This window comes from Coregonus lavaretus (assembly GCF_964263955.1).
Source record: "Coregonus lavaretus genome assembly, chromosome: 36".
Classification (NCBI taxonomy): Eukaryota; Metazoa; Chordata; class Actinopteri; order Salmoniformes; family Salmonidae; genus Coregonus; species Coregonus lavaretus.
The window spans coordinates 18,505,667-18,528,751 of record NC_140023.1 but is presented as its reverse complement, the minus strand read 5'-3'; the positions used below and the strand labels follow the sequence as shown (position 1 = coordinate 18,528,751).

Here is a 23,085-nt window from a genome sequence, read left to right as displayed (position 1 = left end):
ATGTGGAAAAATTGTTATCGATCAATAATTACAACCCTCCTGGCATTGACAACTTAGATGGAAAGCTACTGAGGATGATAGCTGACTCTATAGCCACTCCTATCTGTCATATCTTAAATCTGAGCCTGGAGAGAAGCCAAAGTCATTCCACTACCCAAGAGTGGTAAAGCGGCCTTTACTGGTTCTAACAGCAGACCTATCAGCTTGCTGCCAGCTCTTAGCAAACTGTTGGAAAAAATAGTGTTTGACCAAATACAATGCTATTTCTCTGTAAACAAATTAACAACAGACTTTCAGCATGCTTATAGAGAAGGGCACTCAACATATACTGCACTGACACAAATGACTGATGATTGGTTGAAAGAAATTGATAATAAGAAGATTGTGGGAGCTGTACATTAGATTTCAGTGCAGCCTTTGATATTATTGACCATAACTTGTTGTTGAGAAAACAGATGTGTTATGGCTTTTCAACCTCTGCCATATTGTGGATTCAGAGCTATCTATCTAATAAAACTCAAACTTAATGGAATTTTCTATAATGTCAAACATGTAAAGTGTGGTGTACCGCAGGGCAGCTCTCTAGGCCCTCTACTCTGTTTTATTTTTTATTTTATTTTTTTATGACCTGTCACTGGCATTATACAAAGCATGTATGCTGATGAGAAACTTCAGCTAATGAAGTAATTGAAACCATATGTGCATCAGCAACTACAGCTAATGAAGTCACTGAAACCCGTAACAAAGAGTTGCGGTCTGTTTTGGAATGGGTGGCCAGTAATAAACTGGTCCTGAACATCTCTAAAACTAAGAGCAAAATCATTCCCTAAGGTCTAGACCTCAGCTGAATCTGGTAATGAATGGTGTGGCTGTTGAACAAGTTGAGGAGACTAAATTACTTGGTGTTACCTTAGATTGTAAACTGTCATGGTCAAAACATATAGAGTCAATGGCTGTAAAGATGGGGAGAGGTCTGTCCGTAATAAAGAGATGCTCTGCTTTTTTGACACCACACTCCAAAAAGCATGTCCTGCAGGCTCTAGTTTTGTCTTATCTTGATTATTGTCCAGTCATGAGGTCGAGTGCTTCAAGGAAAGACCAAGTTCGGCTGCAGCTGGCCCAGAACAGAGCGGCACGTCTTGCTCTTCATTGTAATCAGAGGGCTAATATAAATACTATGCATGCCAGTCTCTCTTGGCTAAGAGTTGCATCATTTCTTCTTTTTATAAGAAACATTAATGTGTTGAAAATCCCAAATTGTTTGCATTGTCAACTTACACACAGCTCTGACACACACACACTTACCCCACCAGACATGCCACCAGGGGTCTTTTCACAGTCCCCAAATCCAGAACAAATTCAAGAAAGCATACAGTATTAAATAGAGCCATTATTGCATGGAACTCCGTTCCATCTCATATTGCTCAAATGAACAGCAAACCGGGTTTCATAAAAAAAATAAAGCAACACCTCACGGCACAACGCCTCTCCCCTATTTGACCTAGGTAGTTTGTGTGTATGTATTGAGATGTAGGCTACGTGTGCCTTTTTAAAAAGTGATGTAGTTCTGTCCTTGAGCTGTTCTTATCTATTAATGTTCTATATTATGTCATGTTTCATGTTTTGTGTGGACCCCAGGAAGAGTTGCTTCTGCTTTCGCAACAGCTAATGGGGATCAGGCTGTAACACAACAAAATGTGGAATAAGTTAAGGGGTATGAATACTTTCTGAAGGCACTGTATGTCTGTTATGAAAATATGTTCTACGTTTTTGACCCAAAGATCAACTGTACTAGTTGTTCAGGCTCTGATCTTGTCCCATCTTGATTACTGTCCGATAATATGGTAAGGTGGAGCAAAGAAAGACCTAGGAAAGCTGCAGCTGGCTCCAAACAAAGCAGCATGCCTTGCCTTTAACTGCACACAGAACTAACATCAACAAGATGCATGATAGTCTTTCATGGTTGTGGGTTGAGGAGAAATTGACTGCTACTCTTCTAGTCTTTTTAAGAAATGAAAATGCTTAACCACTTGTATAATCTATTTTCATACACTTCAGACAGACTTACACTACCAGTCAAAAGTTTGGACACACCTACTCATTCAAGGGTTTTTCTTTATTTTTACAATTTTTTACATTGTAGAATAATAGTGAAGACATCAAAACTATGAAATAACACATGGAATCATATAGTAATGAAAAAAGTGAGATTATTCAAATAGCCACCATTTGCCTTGATGACATCTTTGCACACTCTTGTGCCCAATATAAATTAATGTTACATAATGTATTGTGTCATTTTGGAGTCACTTTTATTGTAAATAAGAATAGAATATGTTTCTAAACACTTCTACATGAATGTGGATGCTACCATAATTATGGATAATCCTGAATGAATCATGAATAATGATGAGTGAGACGTCACGGAGGGTCAAAGATCATACCCTAAAGACATGCTAACCTCCCGTTATTGGTAAGGGTGAGAGGTTAGCATGTCTTGGGTGTATGATCCTTGACCCTCTAACTTTCTCACTCATCATTATTCACGATCAGTTGAAGTCATGGATCTTGAGGCTTCTTAACAACATGCCCTTGAGTGTGCCAAAGTGCCATACCCTCAGAACCCCTCCACCCCACAGACCATGCAATAACATATTTGACTGCCCTGAGGACACAATTGCCCTTAATAGGTCATTAATAGGGGAGTAATCGTCAATCTGCTCCTAATTTTCCCTTTATTGTCCTGTCTGATTAAGGTTTTACAGCTGTGAGGCAGCTGGTTTGTGAGGAGCACCAGGTGGGCTATAGATTATGTCCATTATTCTGGTGTAGGAAGAGACAATGCCCAGCCCCAGCCTCACCCCAGCTGTTTCAGAAACAATGCCAAAGCCCATCTCTGCTCTCTGGAGCAATGGGAGCTATGACAAGTATGTGCATTAGTTTAGTCAACGACTCGCAACTTTAGCAGCTGCTCTTGTCATTATGGTTTCTACATCATTGTTATTTTCGATTGTCTGCAGTGCTGTTTTGTCAAAATAACTGATGTGGATGTGGTGGAGGAGTCAGGCGCAGGACACAGAGGCTTCGTCCAACAGACTTTACTAGTCAAAAGTGCAAAAATACAATACACGGCCTCAAAAACAAACAGAGGCGAGCGATTACGCAAACCATGCGTAAAAACACTAAACAAAACAAACAGAGCGAAAACACGCCGCTCCTATCGACAGGCAGACAATAACACACAACACAAGACTAACCAAACGAGAAACTTATAGGAGACATAATTAACCAAACAGGAAACAGCTGTACACAATCAGACAAAACCAAACAGACATCGAAAACATCAAACGGTGATAGCTAATACTCCGGGGACGACGACCGCCGAAACCTGCCCGAACAAGGAGGAGGAGCAGCCTCGGCCGAAACCGTGACATGTTTTCTTTCTAATGCTCATATTAAGGATGGAACAGCACACTAGGGTTTTAGCCTACATTGAGTTTGGTGTAGGTTAGGGCTGGGTGCTGCATGTGTAGTGGTAGAAGATTACAGCGCGGGTAGAAGTGTAATCTCAGGGAAGTTCAGACTTCAAAGTCTGACTTGAAATAGTGACAGATCTCATCAACTGATTGAGCTGATGCCTCCCCTGCTGCAGAATGCAGCCGATTCATGAGACAATGTGAGGAGCAAGAGCCAAACTCTATGTCAGGAAAACACAACACCAGTCCCACATCTAGGTGACGGAATATAGAGATCTATAAAAATGGAATGCAATACAGTGCCTTGCAAAAGTATTCATCCCCCTTGGGGTTTTTCCTATTTTGTTGCATTACAACCTGTAATTTAAATGGATTTTAATTTGGATTTCATGTAATGGACATACACAAAATAGTCCAAATTGGTGAAGTGAAATGAAAAAAATAACTTGTGATTGTTTTCAATCAAAAATGGTCAAAAATAGCTTCTTAGCAAGAGCAATTTCTCAAGCAAGAATTTTGTTAGTACTATTTGGGAGTGGTCTGAGTGGGGAGGAGGTTTGGAACTCTCTTTTTATTGGTCTATTAACTAATTCACCGCTTGGTGATGTCACCAAGCAGGCCAAAACGCCATCCCATCAAAACAGGCTGAAATTTCAGGCAGTCTGTTCAAACAACTGTTACACTAAAAGGGCATTATCATAATTTTTACAATTTCACAGTATTATTCCAACCTCATAGTTTGGAAATATATATGCAACACAGGAAAATCACGTTTTTGACTGCACTGGGCCTTTAAGCAGCTGGGTCATTCCACCAATTCGGTGTCTTTTGAGAAGTGTAACTTGGTTTTTTCACATATTTAAAAAATGATGTCATAAAGAGCAAATGTTCAACTTAATAAAAAACTCAATAGGTTAAATAAAAGAAAATGCTATAGTAAGGGCCTTTTAAGTGGCAAATAAAGTAACAGGGTTGACCATAACAGGGTTGACGATTTCATGTTAAATCAGCCATAAATCCCCTTGTGACAGGGGGAATGGAAGCTTGTGTGCAACAGGGAGTGGCAATTGAATACAAGCTTCACAATTTTTTATTTATTGTTAAAACAAGTATAGCCTGTCTACAGTAGGTTGGTTGAATTTATTAATTAGGATTAAATATCCTAAATTCATAGTATTAATCAGTGTGAGAGCGATCATCTAGCTGTCTACTGTATATGGTTTTGAGGGAACTGGAGAGTTCACCCGGTTGCTGTTCTGTGTATCAAGTGTCATCTTTAGTCATCCAAATCCCCTCTTTTCGGCCCCCTGCCCTTGCCTTTACCATCCACATGATTGATACCCAGTCTTACGAGGTATCTTTGCCCCCTCCTTCAGAAGTCGTGTATCAGGTGTCCAGATATTAAAGGAGCTCATCTTCTGATGGTGACGCAGGCTCCTTGCTGGGGTGTCAAAGGAAAACACGCATGAGAAGCACAGCAGCACCTCTCACTGCTCCGTCCACCTTGAAATCTGGCACTTCTTTTAAATAGCTGGAGGGGTATTTATAAAGAGAAACATCAGAGGTCTGACATGTGAACTGGCTGACAAGTGCATCTCTGTGAAAAACGGCCTTGGTTTAATGTCTGAGGTAATGGTGGCTGGAAAGAAGGGTTATAGTGTCTCATCTTATATGCTGTACATACCAAATGTTACTCTCCAGTGACAGCTGAAGGAAGGTAATAATCAAGCAATATTGTATGTCACTTTAAACACACTCTGTTGGTGCCATGCAAAATCAATACCTCAATAACTACGATACCGTAGACCAGGGCTGCCCAACCCTGTTCCTGGAGATCTACTGTCCTGTAGGTTTTCAGTACAACTCTAATTTAGCATATCTGATTCAGCTAGTTAAGGTCTTGTTGAGCAGCTAATAAGTAGAATCAGGTGTGTTAAATTAGGGTTGGACTGAAAACCCACAGGACGGTAGATCTCCAGGAAGAGGGTTGGGCAGCCCTGCCGTAGACCATCACTTAATAAGTTGATCGTAAATTCATATGAGGCTGATGCTATCTGATCCAGGCCAGGGAGCATATGCAAGATAAACCCAAGACTAAGAGGTGAGTTACAGAACACATGTTATATAGAAACAACACGCAATGACCCTTGGCATGGTTTTCATGTCATACTATGGTGTTCATGTCACACACTCTTTTACAGACAGGTCCTGGATCCTCTTCCCAGTCACATTTAAAGCCCTCAGCTCTCTCTTGTTTGAAGTGGCCATCACTCAGGAGTGTGTGAAACCAGACACTTGATGTATCTCCTGTCGCTCTCCTGCTCCTATATGAAGCCTAACACATTCTCCAGTCCAATCAGTGTAGTAGGCCATTGTTCCCTTCTGTAAGGGGAACAGTGAGTTAAGGATGTAAGATGAGATAGGTGTAACTTTCTTCTCATCGTCGAACTATTGTCATGTCATGGGATTGTGCTGGTGCATCAAGTCTGACACCAACAGGCTCTTGAACAGCTTCTATCCCCAAGCAATACAACTGATAAATAGCTAACAAAATAGCTACATGGACCAAGTTTAACTTGTATCTTTATTGACCTTTTATTTCAGTATTTGCACTGTCTCTATGCACACTCACAGGGCCCTACACACTCACACACACTGTCACTCCAACACACACACAAACACTCACTCCATCATTTGCTCACTCGCACATAATATGCAAATACATTTATACTGACTCTACACACCCGCACATCCACTCACATGCAAGCTGCTGCTGCTCTGTTTATCTTACATCCTGTTGCCTAGTCCTATTACCCCTATACATACAGTATCTACATCCATCACTCCAGTATCCCTGCACATGTAAATATGGTATTGGAACTGACTTTTTAAAAATATTTCCTTAAATAAATTAGTAGGCTTACTTACTTACTTTATTGTATATTTCATATTTCTTATTTATCATGTTTTTTTCTTTCTAGTAATACATTGTTATTAATTATTGCATTGTTGGGATTATTGATCACCAGTTGTCACAACCTTCCCCTCACAACCTTCCTAACCTAACTGACATAGTACTAATCTCTGATCTCCTCTATCAATTACTAAGATTTGGAGGGCAAAGGCTGAGTAATGAATGATCAGTCATTAGGCCCCAAGAGAACCTGTTTTCACTTCTAGGCAAAGGTAGTGCATTGAATAGTTTTCTGGAAAGCGGTCAATACAGATGTAGGATCTTAATTTGATCAATGCAGGACATTTAACATGTCTAGTGTATCTGAGGTTTAAGAAGGCTTCTGAAGTTTTTCATTTCCACTTTCAAATGTCAGACTTGAATTTCCCTTATGAAAAATGTATCAACCCCTACAAAATGTCCATTCATTATAATCCACATAACAATTAACATTTCTTGTTGCTGCAGGATTATTTTCATGCTGTAGCACACTGGCTCAAATTAAGATCCTACATCTGTAACCAACACTTAATAATTTGTTTTCAGTTACCAATCAGTCCCTCATGTAACATTGTCAATGTGCAATAAATCAAATTCATCAACTATAATGGAGACCTCCCATATGCACAACTGTACATGAGTGCAAGTATATGCTGTACAACTTCCAGATCTTTATTTCTTGGACACTGTTTCACATCCATCTTCTTATTCACTGCACAGTTGTCTCCTTCTCTGAATAACAGCAATTCAATAATTGTGAGCTCCAAAAGTATTGGGACGGTGACACATTTGTTGTTGTTTTGGCTTTGTACTCCAGCACTTTGGATTTGACATGATACAATGACTATGAGGTTAAAGTGCAGACTGTCAGCTTTAATTTTAGGGTATTTTCATCCATATCGGGTGAAACAGTTAGAAATGACAGCACTTTTTGTACAAAGTCCCCCCATTTTAGGGGACCAAAAGTATTGGGACAAATTCACATATGTGTATTAAAGAAGTAAAAAGTTTAGTATTTGGTCCCATATCCCTAGCATGCAATGACTACATCAAGATTGTGACTCTACAAATGTGTTGGATGCATTTGCTGTTTGATTTTGGTTGTGTTTCAGATTATTTTGTGCCCAATAGAAATGAATGGTAAATAATGTATTGTGTAATTTTGGAGTATCTTTTATTGTAAATAAGAATAGAATATGTTTCTAAACACTTCTACATTAATGTGGATGCTACCATAATTACGGATAATCCTGAATGAATCGTGAATAATGATGAGTGAGAAAGTTACAAATGCACAAATATCATACCCCCAAGGAGCGGCCTGAGTGGAAAGGAGGTTTGGAACTCTCTTTCTTATTGGTCTATTAACTCATTTACCACCTTGCAGGTCAAAACTCCATCCCATCAAAACAGGCAGAAATTTCAGGCAGTCTTTTCAAACAACTCTTACACTAAAAGGGCATTATCATAATTTTCACTATTTCACAGTATTATTCCAACCTTATAGTGTGGAAATATAAAACACAGGAAAATCACTTTTTGACTGCACTGGGCCTTTAAGCAGCTGGGTCATTCCACCAAATCGGTGCCTTTTGAGAAGTATAGCTTGGTTATTTCACCAATGTTTTTACATTCTGTCCTAAAGAAAACATGTTCAACTTAATAAAAACATGTTCTCCCATCTCAATAGGTAAAAAAAAAAAGAAGACTATAGTACGTGCCTTTTAAGTGCCAAATAAAGCAACAGGGTTGACCGTAACAGGGTTGACCGTAACAGGGTTGACGATTTCATGTTAAATCAGCCATAAATCCCCTTGTGACAGTGGGAATGGAAGCTTGTATGCATGCCATGCCAAGGGCCATTTTATTAAGGGTTATTGCATGTTGTTTGTATAACATGTGTTCTGTAACTCACCTCTTGGTCTTGGGTTTATCTTGCATATGCTCCCTGGCCTGGAACAGATACTGTAGCATCTGCCTCATATGAATTTACGATCAACATATAAAGTGATGGTCTACAGTATCGTAGTTATTGAGGTATTGATTTTGCATGGCACCAACAGAGTGTGTTAAAAGTGACATATAATATTGCTTGATTATTTTACCTTCCTTCAGCCGTCATTGGAAAGTAACATTTGGGATGTACAGTATATGATGAACGACTATAACCCTTCTGCCCAGCCACCATTACCGCAGACATTAGACCAAGACCAAAATGTGTCGTTTTGGAGTCACTTTTATTGTAAATAAGAATAGAATATATTTCGAAACACTTCTACATTAATGTGGATGCTACCATGATTACGGATAATCCTGAATGAATCGTGAATAATGATGAGTGAGAAGGTTACAGACGCATAAATATCATACCCCCAAGACATGCTAACCTCTCACCATTATAATAACAGGGGAGGTTGGCATTTTTGGGGGGGTATGATATTTGTGCGTCTGTAACTTTCTCACTCATGATTATTTAAACGGTTCACCCGATATGGGTGAAAATACCCTCAAAATAAAGCTGACAGTCTGCACTTTAACCTCATAGTCATTGTATCATTTCAAATCTAAAGTGCTGGAGTGCAGAGCCGAAAAAAATGTCACTCTCCCAATACTTTTGGAGCTCACTGTATATACTGTATAGCCAGTCTATGGAGATTTTAAAAAACATCTGATTTAAGTAACAAAAAGTAAAGAGACTAATTTCACCTCCTCACACAATCAATCAGGGTCCATAATCCTTTGTACAAACCACTGGCTCCAGCTAAGAGTCAGGCAGCCCTGCTAAATCTCCCTCAGAATTAATAAAAGAGAGTGGCCGGGTTAGGCCTGGAGATTATTAGAGAAAGGGTCTACCATCAAACACAGGGATTAGACTTCACACTTTATTAAAATCAAGCCACTAACTGAAATTCCCATGACACTACAGATAACGTTCAGTATTGTGGGATAAAATGGGACATGCTCCTTCAAAATGGAGAGAACAAAAGGAGGGGAAACCCCTTTGAAGAGGAGAAACCAAAACTGAACATGTATGTTCTGCGTTTGGAATATCTAATGTGGACTTTGATAGCCAACCCAGAATATCTGCTTAGACCAGCAAACAGATTAGGAGAATGGCTGCGTTTCCAAGAAGCTCATCAATGCATCATGCTCAAGGCCAGTAATTGTCAATTAATTATCCTGTTTGTCCTTCCTGGAATCAATTAGCCTCTCTGTAAGGAGGACTATTAATACATGGAAATGCTAAACTCTGTTCGTAATAGGGTCCGTAACCTGCAATGTTCTCTCTTAGCCTCTCAGGTCTCTGTGATGCCTGAATGAGAAGGAAGTAACTGTGTGCATCTTTTGCGAAACCAATCTCATTAAATGCACACCATTGCAGTTATGTTAATAACTGCGTAAACTCACAGAGCACAGTTGGGGAAAAAACAGTTGCCCTGGGTGATCAGTCTGGTGGCAGCCGCACAGACAATTCAACTCTAATAAGCACGTTAGAACATTTATCTGAAATGCATGTGCTGTGTAATCTTTTAACAATATAACCATATCAGAGATAATTTGAAAATGTCAAAAATGTAGGCCGACATATAACTTTGGACGCACAATCATTTTATGGATCTAATATTATTACGGACTCTACTCAACTTGCAAACCAGTGTATATAATCGCCATTTGAATACAGTTGATATTGGCATGATACAGTCCTCTCTCTGTTGTCTCAGCACCCATCTCACTTCCTTTGAATTATGGGTAGTAGTGGACTGAGACACACGTAGCATGTTGAAAAACCTCTGCCCCGCCGGGGAGTGAGGAGGTCCCCCTGCTCCTCCTGTTTGCACCAGCAGCAACGCAGCATGGCATATTATCATCCAGATAAAAGGCAGAGTTCTCTCCCACAGCCTCAGGGCAGATGAAAACAGGATGCTTAATTGGTGCTCTCAGCACTGTACAACCGGCTTATTGGTTTTATTCCATGAAGCACTTTTCTTATCACCTCTTGGCAGGTATTAATAATGCTGCTTGGAGTGTGCTCATTGTGGTGTTGGGGATGGATCGGGTGTCGACGCAAGACCCCTATAGTAGCGGCCAACAGGGTGCAGGATGTTCCTCTGTGTGTGTATACATTACTCCCGCTGTGCACTGCCTAGTGTCTATCTGTACAATGAACATGAGTCATCTATATTTAGTCATGGCTGAAGACCGCATTGAAAGCTGATGTTATTCACTCTTTAGACATTATACAGCCCAAGGGGAGAAACAGCAGGCAGTGTCGGTTCCAGGCATAAGCGCTCGCTTAGTGCCCCCTTTTTTTGAAGGAATTCAGTCGGGTTCTCAACTTACTATTGCGAGTAAGAATAGTAGAATATACCCCCAACCAAACTTCGCTTAGGGCCTCCGGTAAGACAAGGGGTGGCGGTCTGTGTATATTTGTAAACAACAGCTGGTGAACGAAATCTAATATTATGGAAGTCTCGAGTTTTGCTCGTCTGAGGTAGAGTATCTCATGATAAGCTGTATACAACAATATTTACCAAGAGTTTTTATCAATATTTTCCGTAGCTGAAAACTATTACAGACTACAAAGGGAAGCACAGCCGCGAGCTGCCAAGTGAAACGAGCCTACCAGATGAGCTAAATTACTTCTATGCTCGCTTCGAGGCAAGCAACACTGAAGCATGCATGAGAGCATTAGCTGTTCCGGACGACTGTGTGATCACGCTCTCCGTAGCCGATGTTAGTAAGACCTTTAAACAGGTCAACATTCACAAGGCCGCAGGGCCAGACGGATTACCAGGACGTGTACTCCGAGCATACGCTGACCAACTGGTAAGTGTCTTCACTGACATTTTCAACCTGTCCCTGACTGAGTCTGTAATACCAACATGTTTCAAGCATACCACCATAGTCCCTGTGCCCAAGAACACTAAGGTAACCTGCCTAAATGACTACCGGCCCGTAGCACTCACGTATGTAGCCATGAAGTGCTTTGAAAGGCTGGTCATGGCTCACATCAACACCATCATCTCAGAAACCCGAGACCCACTCCAATTTGCATACCGCCCCAATAGATCTATCTATCTGAGCTAAACTGACTAAGACGCACCTCCAACAACAAAACATAAAACCTCACATAATTCTGGCCAAAAACAATTACAATTTCTCTCAACCAGTGGCACATGGGCTTTTTAGGTGAGTGCTGATGCCGCCCTTTGATAAGCAGTGTCCACTTTGTCAAAGGTAGGGGCGCAAAATATTTTGCTTGTCCATTCCCAGCGCCCCTCTCCAGTGTGCTGTTGGAGAGACGCATCTCAAAAAAACAATCTAACATAAATCATGTAGCAGATATACAGTGCCTTGCAAAAGTATTCATCCCCCTTGGCGTTTTTTCTATTTTGTTGCATAACAACCTGTATTTTAAATTGATTTTTATTTGGATTTCATGTAATGGACATACACAAAAAAATTAAGAACGGAAAAGTGGTGCGTGCATATGTATTCACCCCCTTTGCTATGAAGCCCCTAAATAAGATCTGGTGCAACCAATTACCTTCACAAGTCACATAATTAGTTAAATAAAGTCCACCTGTGTGCAATCTAAGTGTCACATGATCTGTCACATGATCTCAGTATATATACACCTGTTCTGAAAATCCCCAGAGTCTGCAACACCACTAAGCAAGGGGCACCACCAAGCAAGCGGCACCATGAAGACGAAGGAGCTCTCCAAACAGGTCAGGGACAAAGTACAGATCAGGATTGGGTTATAAAAACATATCAGAAAATTTGAACATCCCACGAAGCACCATTAAATCCATTATTAAAAAATTGAAAGAATATGGCACCACAACAAACCTGCCAAGAGAGGGCCACCCACCAAGACTCACGGACCAGGCAATGAGGGCCTTAATCAGAGAGGCAACAAAGACACCAAAGATAACCCTGAAGGAGCTGCAAAGCTCCACAGCGGAGATTGGAGTTTCTGTCCATAGGACCACTTTAAGCCGTACACTCCACAGGGCTTTACGGAAGAGTGGCCAGAAAAAATCCATTGCTTGAAGAAAGAAATAAGCAAACAGAGGCATGTGGGAGACTCCCCAAACATATGGCACAAGGTACTCTGGTCAGATGAGACTAAAATTGAGCTTTTTGGCCATCAAGGAAAACGGTATGTCTGGCGCAAACCCAACACCTCTCATCACCCTGAGAACACCATCCCCACAGTGAAGCATGATGGTGGCAGCATCATGCTGTGGGGATGTTTTTCATTGGCAGGGACTGGGAAACTGGTCAGAATTGAAGGAATGATGGATTGCGCTAAATACAGGGAAATTCTTGAGGGAAACCTGTTTCAGTCTTCCAGAGATTTGAGACTGGGACGGAGGTTCACCTTCCAGCAGGACAATGACCCTAAGCTGCTAAAGCAACACTCGCGTGGTTTAAGGGGAAACATTTAAATGTCTTGGAATGGCCTAGTCAAAGCCCAGACCTCAATCCAATTGAGAATCTGTGTATGACTTAAAGATTGCTGTACACCAGCGGAACCCATCCAACTTGAAAGAGCTGGAGCAGTTTTGCCTTGAAGAATGGGCAAAAATCCCAGTGGCTAGATGTGCCAAGCTTACAGAGAAATACCCCAAGAGACTTGCAGCTGTAATTGCTGCAAAAGGTGGCTCTACAAAGTATTGACTTTGGGGGGGGGGGGGGGGGGGGTGAATAGTTATGCACGCTCAGGTTTTCTGTTTTTTTGTCTTATTTCTTGTTTGTTTCATCCCCAAAAATATTTTGCATCTTCAAAGTGGTAGGCATGTTGTGTAAATCAAATGATACAAACCCCCAAAAAATCAATTTTATTTCCAGGTTATAAGGCAACAAAATAGGAAAAATGCCAAGGGTGGTCAATACTTTCGCAAGCCATTGTAGGATATGGTAGAAAGAGTATGTGGCCTTTTCTGTAGCCTACAGGCTGGAGATAAAATGTATGACAATGTAATGAGACTGACACTTTTTACATCATGCAGGTTTCTCCGATCAAATAGCCTAACCTAAATGGCGCTCAATCAAAAAAAATGTTTTATGTCATATTAACAAACAACATATCCTAAAAACAGGACAGGTCAAAGTAAAATGGACAATATGGAATGGACAATCACAACTATTGTCCAGGAGTTTCACCCCGTTGTCATGATCAGTGTTTTCAAGTTTGTATCCGTTTTTTTTGACAATGTGATCATAGTGAAAAAGAAAATACTGCTGCATTTCCCGCTGTGTAAACACATTGCAAATAGGCTTGCGATAACTCCTGATAAAGTTGGGTAGCTGATATTCAGAGCTTAAATAACATTTACATTTACATTTTAGTCATTTAGCAGATGCTCTTATCCAGAGCGACTTACAGGTAGTGAGTGCATACATTATTTATTTCATACTGGCCCCCCGTGGGAATCGAACCCACAACCCTGGCGTTGCAAACGCCATGCTCTACCAACTGAGCTACACTGATTAGTCACAGCAATCAGGACTAATAAAGCCAATGCAATTGCCTGTTTTACAAATGGTGAGCCTACCACATGGACGGGCATTCATAAAATTCCATTGTGGGCGACATGGTAGGCTACACCCCAGTAAGCACGAGCCGGCGTCTTTTGGATGTCTTTTTTTGGTCCTTTCCGGACTTCACGTCAGTAAGCACGGACCGACGGTGACATATTTTTTTGGTGCAGTTCCAGACCGGCCTTGATTTCCACATCCACAGACGTTGATTTTTGGTCTGGTCCGGACCAAATCTGAACAAATCACAGACGTCTATGTTTGGTTCAGATTTTGGCCAGTCTGGACCAGCCTTGATTTGGCCCAAACATAGACGTCTATAAATTACTTCTTTTCAACTTTCATTCAAAACCAAAAATGAGCCTGATTTCAACATCCGGAAAATACATACTTTCAACATACACTACCGTTCAAAAGTTTGGGGTCACTTAGAAATGTCCTTGTTTTCCATGAAAACATACAGTTGAAGTCGGAAGTTTACATACACTTAGGTTGGAGTCATTAACACTTGTTTTTCAACCACTCCACACATTTCTTGTTAACAAACTATAGTTTTGGCAAGTCGGTTAGGACATCTACTTTGTGCATGACACAAGTAATTTTTCCAACAATTGTTTACAGACAAATTATTTCACTTATAATTCACTGTATCACAATTCCAGTGGGTCAGAAGTTTACATACAGTAAGTTGACTGTGCCTTTAAACAGCTTTGAAAATTCCAGAAAATTATGTCAAGCTTCTGATAGGCTAATTGACATCATTTGAGTCAATTGAAGGTGTAGCTTGTGGAAGGCTACACGAAAAGTTTGACCCAAGTTAAACAATGTAATGGCAATGCTACCAAATACTAATTGAGTGTATGTAAACTTCTGACCCACTGGGAATGTGATGAAATAAATAAAAGCTGAAATAAATAATTCTCTCTACTATTATTCTGACATTTCACATTCTTAAAATAAAGTGGTGATCCTAACTGACCTAAAACAGGGAATTTTTACTAGGATTAAATGTCAGGAATTGTGAAAAACTGAGTTTAAATGTATTTGGCTACGGTGTACGTAAACTTCCGACTTCAACTGTACATGAAATGAGTTTGAATAGGAAATATAGCAAAATGCATAGGAAATGTAGTCATTGACAAAGTTAGAAATAATGATTTTTAATTTAAATAATAATTGTGTCCTTCAAACTTTGCTTTCGTCAAATAATCCTCCATTTGCAGCAATTACAACCTTGCAGACCTTTGGCATTCTAGTTGTCAATTTGTTGAGCTAATCTGAAGAGATTTCACCCCATGCTTCCTGAAGCACCTTCCACAAGTTGGATTGGCTTGATGGGCACTTCTTACATACCATACGGTCAAGCTGCTCCCACAACAGCTCAATAGGGTTGAGATCCGGTGACTGTGCTGGCCACTCCATTATAGACAGAATACCAGCTGACTTTTTCTTCCCTAATTAGTTATTGCATAGTTTGGAGCTGTGCTTTGGGTCATTGTCCTGTTATAGGAGGAAATTGGCTCCAATCAAGCGCTGTCCACAGGGTATGGCATGGCGTTGCAAAATGGAGTGATAGCCTTCCTTCTTCAAGATCCCTTTTCCCCTGTACAAATCTCCCATGTTACCACTACCAAAGCACCCCCAGACCATCACATTGCCTCCACCACGCTTGACAGATAGCATCAAGCACTCCTCCAGCATATTTTCGTTTGGTCTGCATCTCACAAATGTTATCCTTTGTTATCCGAACACCTCAAACTTCGATTCGTCTGTCCATAACACTTTTTTCCAATCTTCCTCTGTCCAGTGTCTGTGTTCTTTTGCCCATCTTAATCTTTTCTTTTTATTGGCCAGTCTGAGATATGGCTTTTTCTTTGCAACTCTGTCTAGAAGGTCAGCATCCCGGAGTTGCCTCTTCACTGTTGACGTTGAGAATGGTGTTTTGCGGGTACTATTTAATGAAGCTGCCAGTTGAGGACCTGTGAGGCGTCTGTTTCTCAAACTAGACACTATAACGTATTTGTCCTCTTGCTCAGTTGTGCATTGGGGCCTCCCACTCCTCTTTCTATTCTGGTTAGAGCCAGTTTGCGCTGTTCTGTGAAGGGAGTAGTACACAGCGTTGTACGAGATCTTCAGTTTCTTGGCAATTTCTCGCATGGAACAGCCTTCATTTCTCAGAACAAGAATAGACTGACGAGTTTCAGAAGAAAGTTCTTTGTTTCTGGCCATTTAGAGCCTGTAATCGAACCCACAATTGCTGATGCTCCAGATACTCAACTAGTCTCAAGAAGGCCAGTTGTATTGCTTCTTTAATCAGCACAACAGTTTTCAGCTGTGCTAACATAATTGCAAAAGGGTTTTCTAATGATCAGTTAGCCTTTTAAAATGATAAACTTGGATTAGCTAACACAACGTGCCATTGGAACCCATTATCAGGGTTGCTGATAATGGGCCTCTGTACGCCTATGTAGATATTACATAAAAAATCAGCCGTTTCCAGCTACAGTAGCCATTTACAACATTAACAATGTCTACACTGTATTTCTGATCAATTTGATGTTATTTTAATGGACAAAAAGATTGCTTTTCTTTCGAAAACAAGGACATTTCTAAGTGACCCCAAACTACGCATTTTCAACATCAGGAAAATCCGAATTTTCAACTTTCATTCAGAACCGAAAATGAATCTGATTTCAACGTCCGGAAAATACGTATTTTTCAACATCCGGAAAATATGCCTTTTCAATGTCCTGGAAAATATGTATTATAAACATACGGAAAATACCTTTTCACCTTTCATTCTGAACCTAACTTGAACGTCTGGAAAATACATATTTTAGACATCTTTTCAACATCATTTTGCTTACTTGGGACCATTCTAGTTTTGCAGGGGGAGGGCATCATTTTTTGGTCTCGCAGAACGGCAAGGACCGGCCTTGAGTTCTTAGCTACAGTAAGTATGTAAAATACTGTATATGACATGTAAATGTAAAAATGCAAAGAGGTAAGTAGCCAGGTAAGCGATCATTATGATTTGAAACACAGCAACAGTGTCACGACTTCGGCCGAGGCTGCCTCCCCTCCTTGTTCGGGCAGGCTTCGGCGTTCGTCGTCACCGGAGTACTAACCACTGCCGCCCCAATCATCATCACAATTGTCTTGTCTCGTTATCACACACACCTGGTTCTAATCCCCTATTTAGTCCGTGTATAAGCGTTCCCTCTGCCCCCTTGTCCTTGTGGGTGATTGTTTATTGTGAAGGTTAGTGAAGCTCGGTGGAGCTTGTGTATTTTGTTCGACGGCAGTATTTTCCTGTGTGCCTTATATTTTCCAGTGCACCTGTTTAGTGCCCTGGAGTGTGTTTGACGCAGTTCTGCGTAAACCTGTATTTTGCGGAATAAAGCCTGTTATTCTGTGATTTACCCTCCTGCGCCTGACTCCTTCAACACCACCTCATCACAAACAGTATGAGTGGTTCTTGAATGACAAGACTAGGTTGTTCCAATGATTCAGTTACATTAATTGGTTCAGTTACATTGGAATGAATGGCGCATGTCGAGGTGAAGAGGTCAAACACACAATGTTCATCCATCAGACCGTTTGTCTCCGTGATTGGGGTCTCCAGTTACCACGCCGACTGCTCTCTGGCCCCGTCACTCAGGGCCCCAACTCGTCCTTCTTCATTTGTACACACATAATGTATACACGCACGCACACACACACATACACACAGCATAACTTTTAATCCTCATCTTCGATTCCAGTAAAACTCAACAGCATAAAAACATTACTGTGTTTACCTCAGGCAGGTCCTTAAGATTTTACTGAGTTACAGTTCATTTTAGCTTTTTGTGCAAATGAATCATTTCTGGGATCTTTTATTTCAGCTCATGAAACATGGGACACTTTACATGTTACATTTTATATTTTTGTTCAAATGGCATTCCCACGGCCCCGGACCTCACAACACATAAACTTGCCCTTAACCCCCACATACTACACAGAGAGGCATGCACGCAAGCACCCTGGCACCCAAACACAGACAAAGACATGCACACTTTTCAAAACCCATCCAATTGGTCATGGTGAAAACTGTACAGATGTAGGATCTTAGTTTGCTACAGCAAGAAATGTGGATTATAATGAATGGACATGTTTGTAGGGGGTTGATACATTGATACAAGGGAAAATCAAGTCTGACATTTCAAATTGGAAATTACAAACTTCAGAAGCCTTTTTTAAACCTCAGATACACTACGAGTTTTAAATTGACTGCATTGCAGGAAAGTTCTCCTGCAACAGGGGGATGAAATTATGATCCTACATCTGTAGAGACACAATGCATGAGGCACTTGGGACAAGCTTACGAGGACCTAAGTGCTTATAGGATCTCTGTTGAATCCATACAGTCAAGAGATGCTGGGTTTGTACAGCAATTGCACGTAACATGCTGCCTGTCTTTGTCGGCCATCCGGAAACCTCGGGCGTTTGGATGCCTACTGGCCCTACAGTCTTCTTCACAAGCCTCAGCTGCTCCCAGGTCAAGGCTGCTGCTTGTGTGGAATGTTTGTTGTTCGCTCCTCCCACCATATCCGTCCCTTCATATTTCAGAGTCATTCAATACCTCCGCCATCAAGGTCTCTCCTTGCTGACAGATAGCCCCCGCGCCCCGCATTGTGTGCAGATTACTAGCAGTTAGGGAAGAACGCATCTCACAGCTGCACCGTCCAGTTCAATGTGCTACCTCTCAACCCCCCCTTAAATGAGCGGCTATTTCAAAGTCACCATTGGGCATGGTCAAATTTAGCACCCCTCAACAAACGTAACAATGAGCCCCGGGATTAGGTTACAACAACCTGGCCATGTCCCCTGGGACACCATTCCCACACCTGCCTCGGGCAGGGGACAGGCAACATATTTGCCAGAGTGCAGCAGGGGGACACCGGCACGTCCCCGCCCATCTCAAAGTGACAGGAGCGGAGCATCCCAGCAATGGAACGTTAATTCTCTCTCCCTGCTTGTAGCACACAGGGGGACGAAGGGTGTTAATGACTAGAGTGATATCACAGATAGAACAATGAGCTACTTATACACATCTTTGGTGATATCTCCTTTCAAAACAAATATCTGTAAAGAGCAAAGAAGACAGAAAACCTGCTGCTTGGACTTGGCCACTGTGTCTCAGTGTCTTTCAGACAGTCAGGGGACTACAAAAGGCTGTGCGTCTCTCTGAAAAAGACCTTACCTGAGCTCTGTGGGCGGCTGAGTGTGAGCTCAGCTGCTCTCTCTCTCTCTGTCTATTGGGTTTCAACTAACAGGGTGGTGTGGTTACACCTATCCAGGAGGGCTTCCGGACCTTGGCTTTTTTCTTTGAGTGACCCGTGTAATAAAAAGTGATTCCCAACATCAAGGCCAGTAAGACAATTATATTATATAAGACAAGCTTGAGCCTCTCTATTGAGGTGATTCTAAGCATTCTTTCCTTTCCTTGCCTAAACACTGGACCTGGCTTTGGAAAATGTTAGAGGTTTAAACAGAGGTTTCTCTGTGGTTTGATGCTGACAGAAAAGCACTTGCCGGGTGTTGATTTATGAACAATAAAATATCCACACAACGAGCTTAGCTATCTGATATGCCATACAGCCGCCAGAGCAGTCTGACACAGAATCAATCAGAGAACACGTGGATGGCTTGAGGACTCTCTGTGCACTGGAAAGGCGAGTAAGTGAGCTAAGGTGTGAATAGTGGAGTCAGTGAGCGAGCACTTGTTGTCCCTCCTCGGGTACAGCACATTTCCACCAGCGCAACCCAACAACTTCTGTTCAAAGACCCCGAGAGCTCTTCCACTGCACTTGGATGGGCAATAAATAGCCACAGGTTCCCTGAGTGTGGAGCTGCTATCTAATCTAAGCTTAATTTAACACTGCCGCAAAACAAGTTATCCGACAAAGTACTTGGCGATAGAAAACAACCTCCGACACTCCCTCTCTCTCTCTCTCAGCTCAACGAGTAAGTGAAAGAGTGTGTGGCCTGGAGGGTCAGGTCTGCACCCAGAGGAGAGGGCGAGGCGTGGAGCAGCCAGAGAGGGTGTGAAGTGGGGTGGACGAGTGTGTCTCCTTGTCATCCATCTAGAGGGGGGAGCAGTGGCTTCTCCAGCCTGTCTGCAGCTCACCACACTAAAATAACCCAACACCCACCAGAGTGAGGCTGTTGCCCAGCGGGTGTGAGGATTGGACACACTTCATGGGCAGAGGAGCCCACCGCCAGACTGATAGATTGGAGTGTAAGAGCACACTACAGGACAGTGGACTGAGGGGGGTTTACATGCCAAGCAAGGTAAGAACTGAAATTATTTCACATAGAATACATGAACACATTTAATGTAAATCATTATGTGTGTTTGCTTGCAAAAGTGTTTGTGGGCAAAAAGGTTCAGAGCAACCTACTAAGTACATTAAAGGGATAGATACCTAATGACAAAATGACATATTGGTTTCCTTACCCTGTAAGCAGTCTATGGATAAGGGATGACAGCAATCGATGCTTTGGTTTTGTTTACCTGGCTACTGTTTCAAATGCTAACTTTTTAGCATTTGTGGCAAAATTCCAATGCTAGTCAATGGTACCTACATTATTTTAGCATTTTTGGCTTCATGTCCAAATCATCCTAAATTATCTACAAATGTATTGTGTAACTCAATTAAGTTACTTATAGATGATTTGGACATGAAGTGTGAAAATGTTAATATTTCAAGTATTTTACCCTGTTGAGACGTGCCTTTCGTTCCTGGGGTTGAGTTGTATTCTAAGCCCATTGACTTGCTCTGCTCACTTCGGATTCATTTTCCAGATCAAAAGCCAAAGGCAAACAAATGTGGTCTCCATGATAAGGGGACCACAGTGGCCCGTAAATCAGTTAATAAATACCACAACTTCCTAATAAAAAGCCAACAAGAATCTATAAACTGTTTTCACTGGCCCTCACAACCCACTGGGCACACTTGTTGAATCAACGTTGTTTCCACTTAATTTCAATGAAATTACCTTTAACCAACGTGGAATAGACATTAAATTGACGTTTGTGGCCAGTGGGAACGCATTCTCTGGAACCAGACTAGAACGGGCAACACGGCTTAGTGTAGTGTGTGTGTAGCCTACACATGCGTGTGTCTGTTTGGGTGTTTGTAAGTTGCGCTGGCGAGAGAAAGAGTTTGTATTTATGAGAAAATACGTTGTCTACAGCATACGTGAGGTAACGACAATTCCGGTTCTCACAGCTCTTGTGTTAGCCCACTTGCTTTTGATTTAACGTCCTTCAATAAACACCAATGTAGACATGCTGGGCACATCGACAGAAATCCAGTATCAGTGACACTCATCTGCCGAGGCTTCATTATGTTATTTTCTGGCTGCAACACTGCAGGACTCGACTCCAGATCCCTTGTCCTCCTTATCTCTCTGCCTCCTGTCCTCTACAGATGCTTCTTAGTGATTTGTAGGAGCTGGCAGAACCCAATGTAGGGTGTATCTAACACACTTATTGGCAACATCAGGCCTGAAAGGATTCTCAGGTTCGGTCATTGACTACCTGCAAGTCAGACTCCAAGTCATTGACTGTAGGCCATTACTATAACAGCTTTATGAAAATGAAGCCGCTGAAAGCTAAATAACTCATCATGCACCATATGCCCTGTGATGAGGCAATATGCTAAAGACCCTTGTAGAGATTCTCCAGAATAGCCAATCTCTTTCCTCTGTTGCCATAGCAGCCATTGACCCCTGTGGAGATCAACCAGTGTTCTGGTGGGGTTAGTAACTGGATTATTTGCTTCCAGGGCACATAGCATGTGAGAGGCCTTCAAGGTACTCCTGTTCTGGTAAAAGAAGGATGAGCCACATTGCACAAACAATAAAAGACAGATATTCAGTTTATGCAAGAAGCCTTTTCCTCTTTCAGATGCTGTGTTTTCCCTCCAAATCCACAAATAAAGAAAAAAACTGTGGCAGCTAATGAATACTAGACAGAGTTTTGGCAAGGTAGATTGATCATTAATTCTAAAGGCAGGAGAAGGAGCCATAGTGCAGTGACTCATACTATAAAACTGGCTGGCTAGAGTTACCTTTCACAACAGCCCTGTATGCGTAACAGGGAAGGTCTATGCAGTTAGATAAGACAAAGGAAAGGAAAACTCTTCAAGGGTGGCATTTTTTTCCCTTTGAGCCAATGCATGTTCTGCTTTGGATAGGAAATTGGCACTTGGGCCGATGGGAGTGGTGCCGGAGTATGTCATAAAGTATGTAACTCCATAAACATTGATTTGTATTTTGTATTTTTTCACTCTACTGTTGCTTTTGTAATGCCTAGAAGATTTCGAGGCCTGACAAATTGCTTTCCCTGTTTCTGAGCTTAACTACATGTGTTACTAGAGCACTCCTTGAGTGGAAAAGCTCTGGGCAGATAGTAAAACTTTCTAGGAAACCAGAAAGATCATGAATTAATGAAGAACGTGTAGGAAAAGATATTAAATAAAGTCAAGTACATAACAGGATGATAGCATGTATAGGAGGTCTAGGTCCGTTTTCCCACTGGTGTGCTATCACCTTAGTCTGAATAATAACAATGGGAATTCCAAGACAACTATGGGAAAAGCACACATACAGTATTTGCTCAACTCAGGCCAAAACACTGGAAACTTTAAACCCTTGATGATGTGAACGTTCTTACTTCTCTCAGTGATATATTTTGTCCCTGATATTTGTGTAAAACAATGTGATTGCAGTCAGAATCAAAGCAGGAAATGGCACAAAAATTGGACACATACATAATGCAAATGTTTTCCTATGGATCCTCAGCTGATTAAGAATGGTAATTTGACCATAACTAAACTAACAAATGACAACAAACACATTCCCTTTTGTAACCTCTCTCTTTTTGTAGTGTTTAATGCATACTTGTGTTAATTTAGCAATTTTCTAAATTGCAGTCATTGACATCAAATGTGGCAATTTAGAATCAAGGGGGTTTGGCAGGCTTAGTAAAAAGACTAAAGGAAGCCATATATGAATAAAAGACTAACAGAAGCCATATACTCTCTGAAAGCAGGAAAG

General features: G+C 41.4%; 1 protein-coding gene across 1 annotated transcript in view; it reads left to right on the top strand.

Annotated features, from left to right (window-relative positions):
- The first annotated feature begins 20,249 nt into the window (after positions 1-20,249).
- Positions 20,250-23,085, top strand: part of LOC311110947 (protein delta homolog 2-like) — a 17,217-nt gene continuing 14,381 nt past the window's right edge. The window contains exon 1 of the mRNA XM_084153594.1: positions 20,250-20,313. The gene's annotated coding sequence lies outside the window, so the exon portion shown is untranslated. The remainder of the gene's footprint in view (positions 20,314-23,085) is intronic.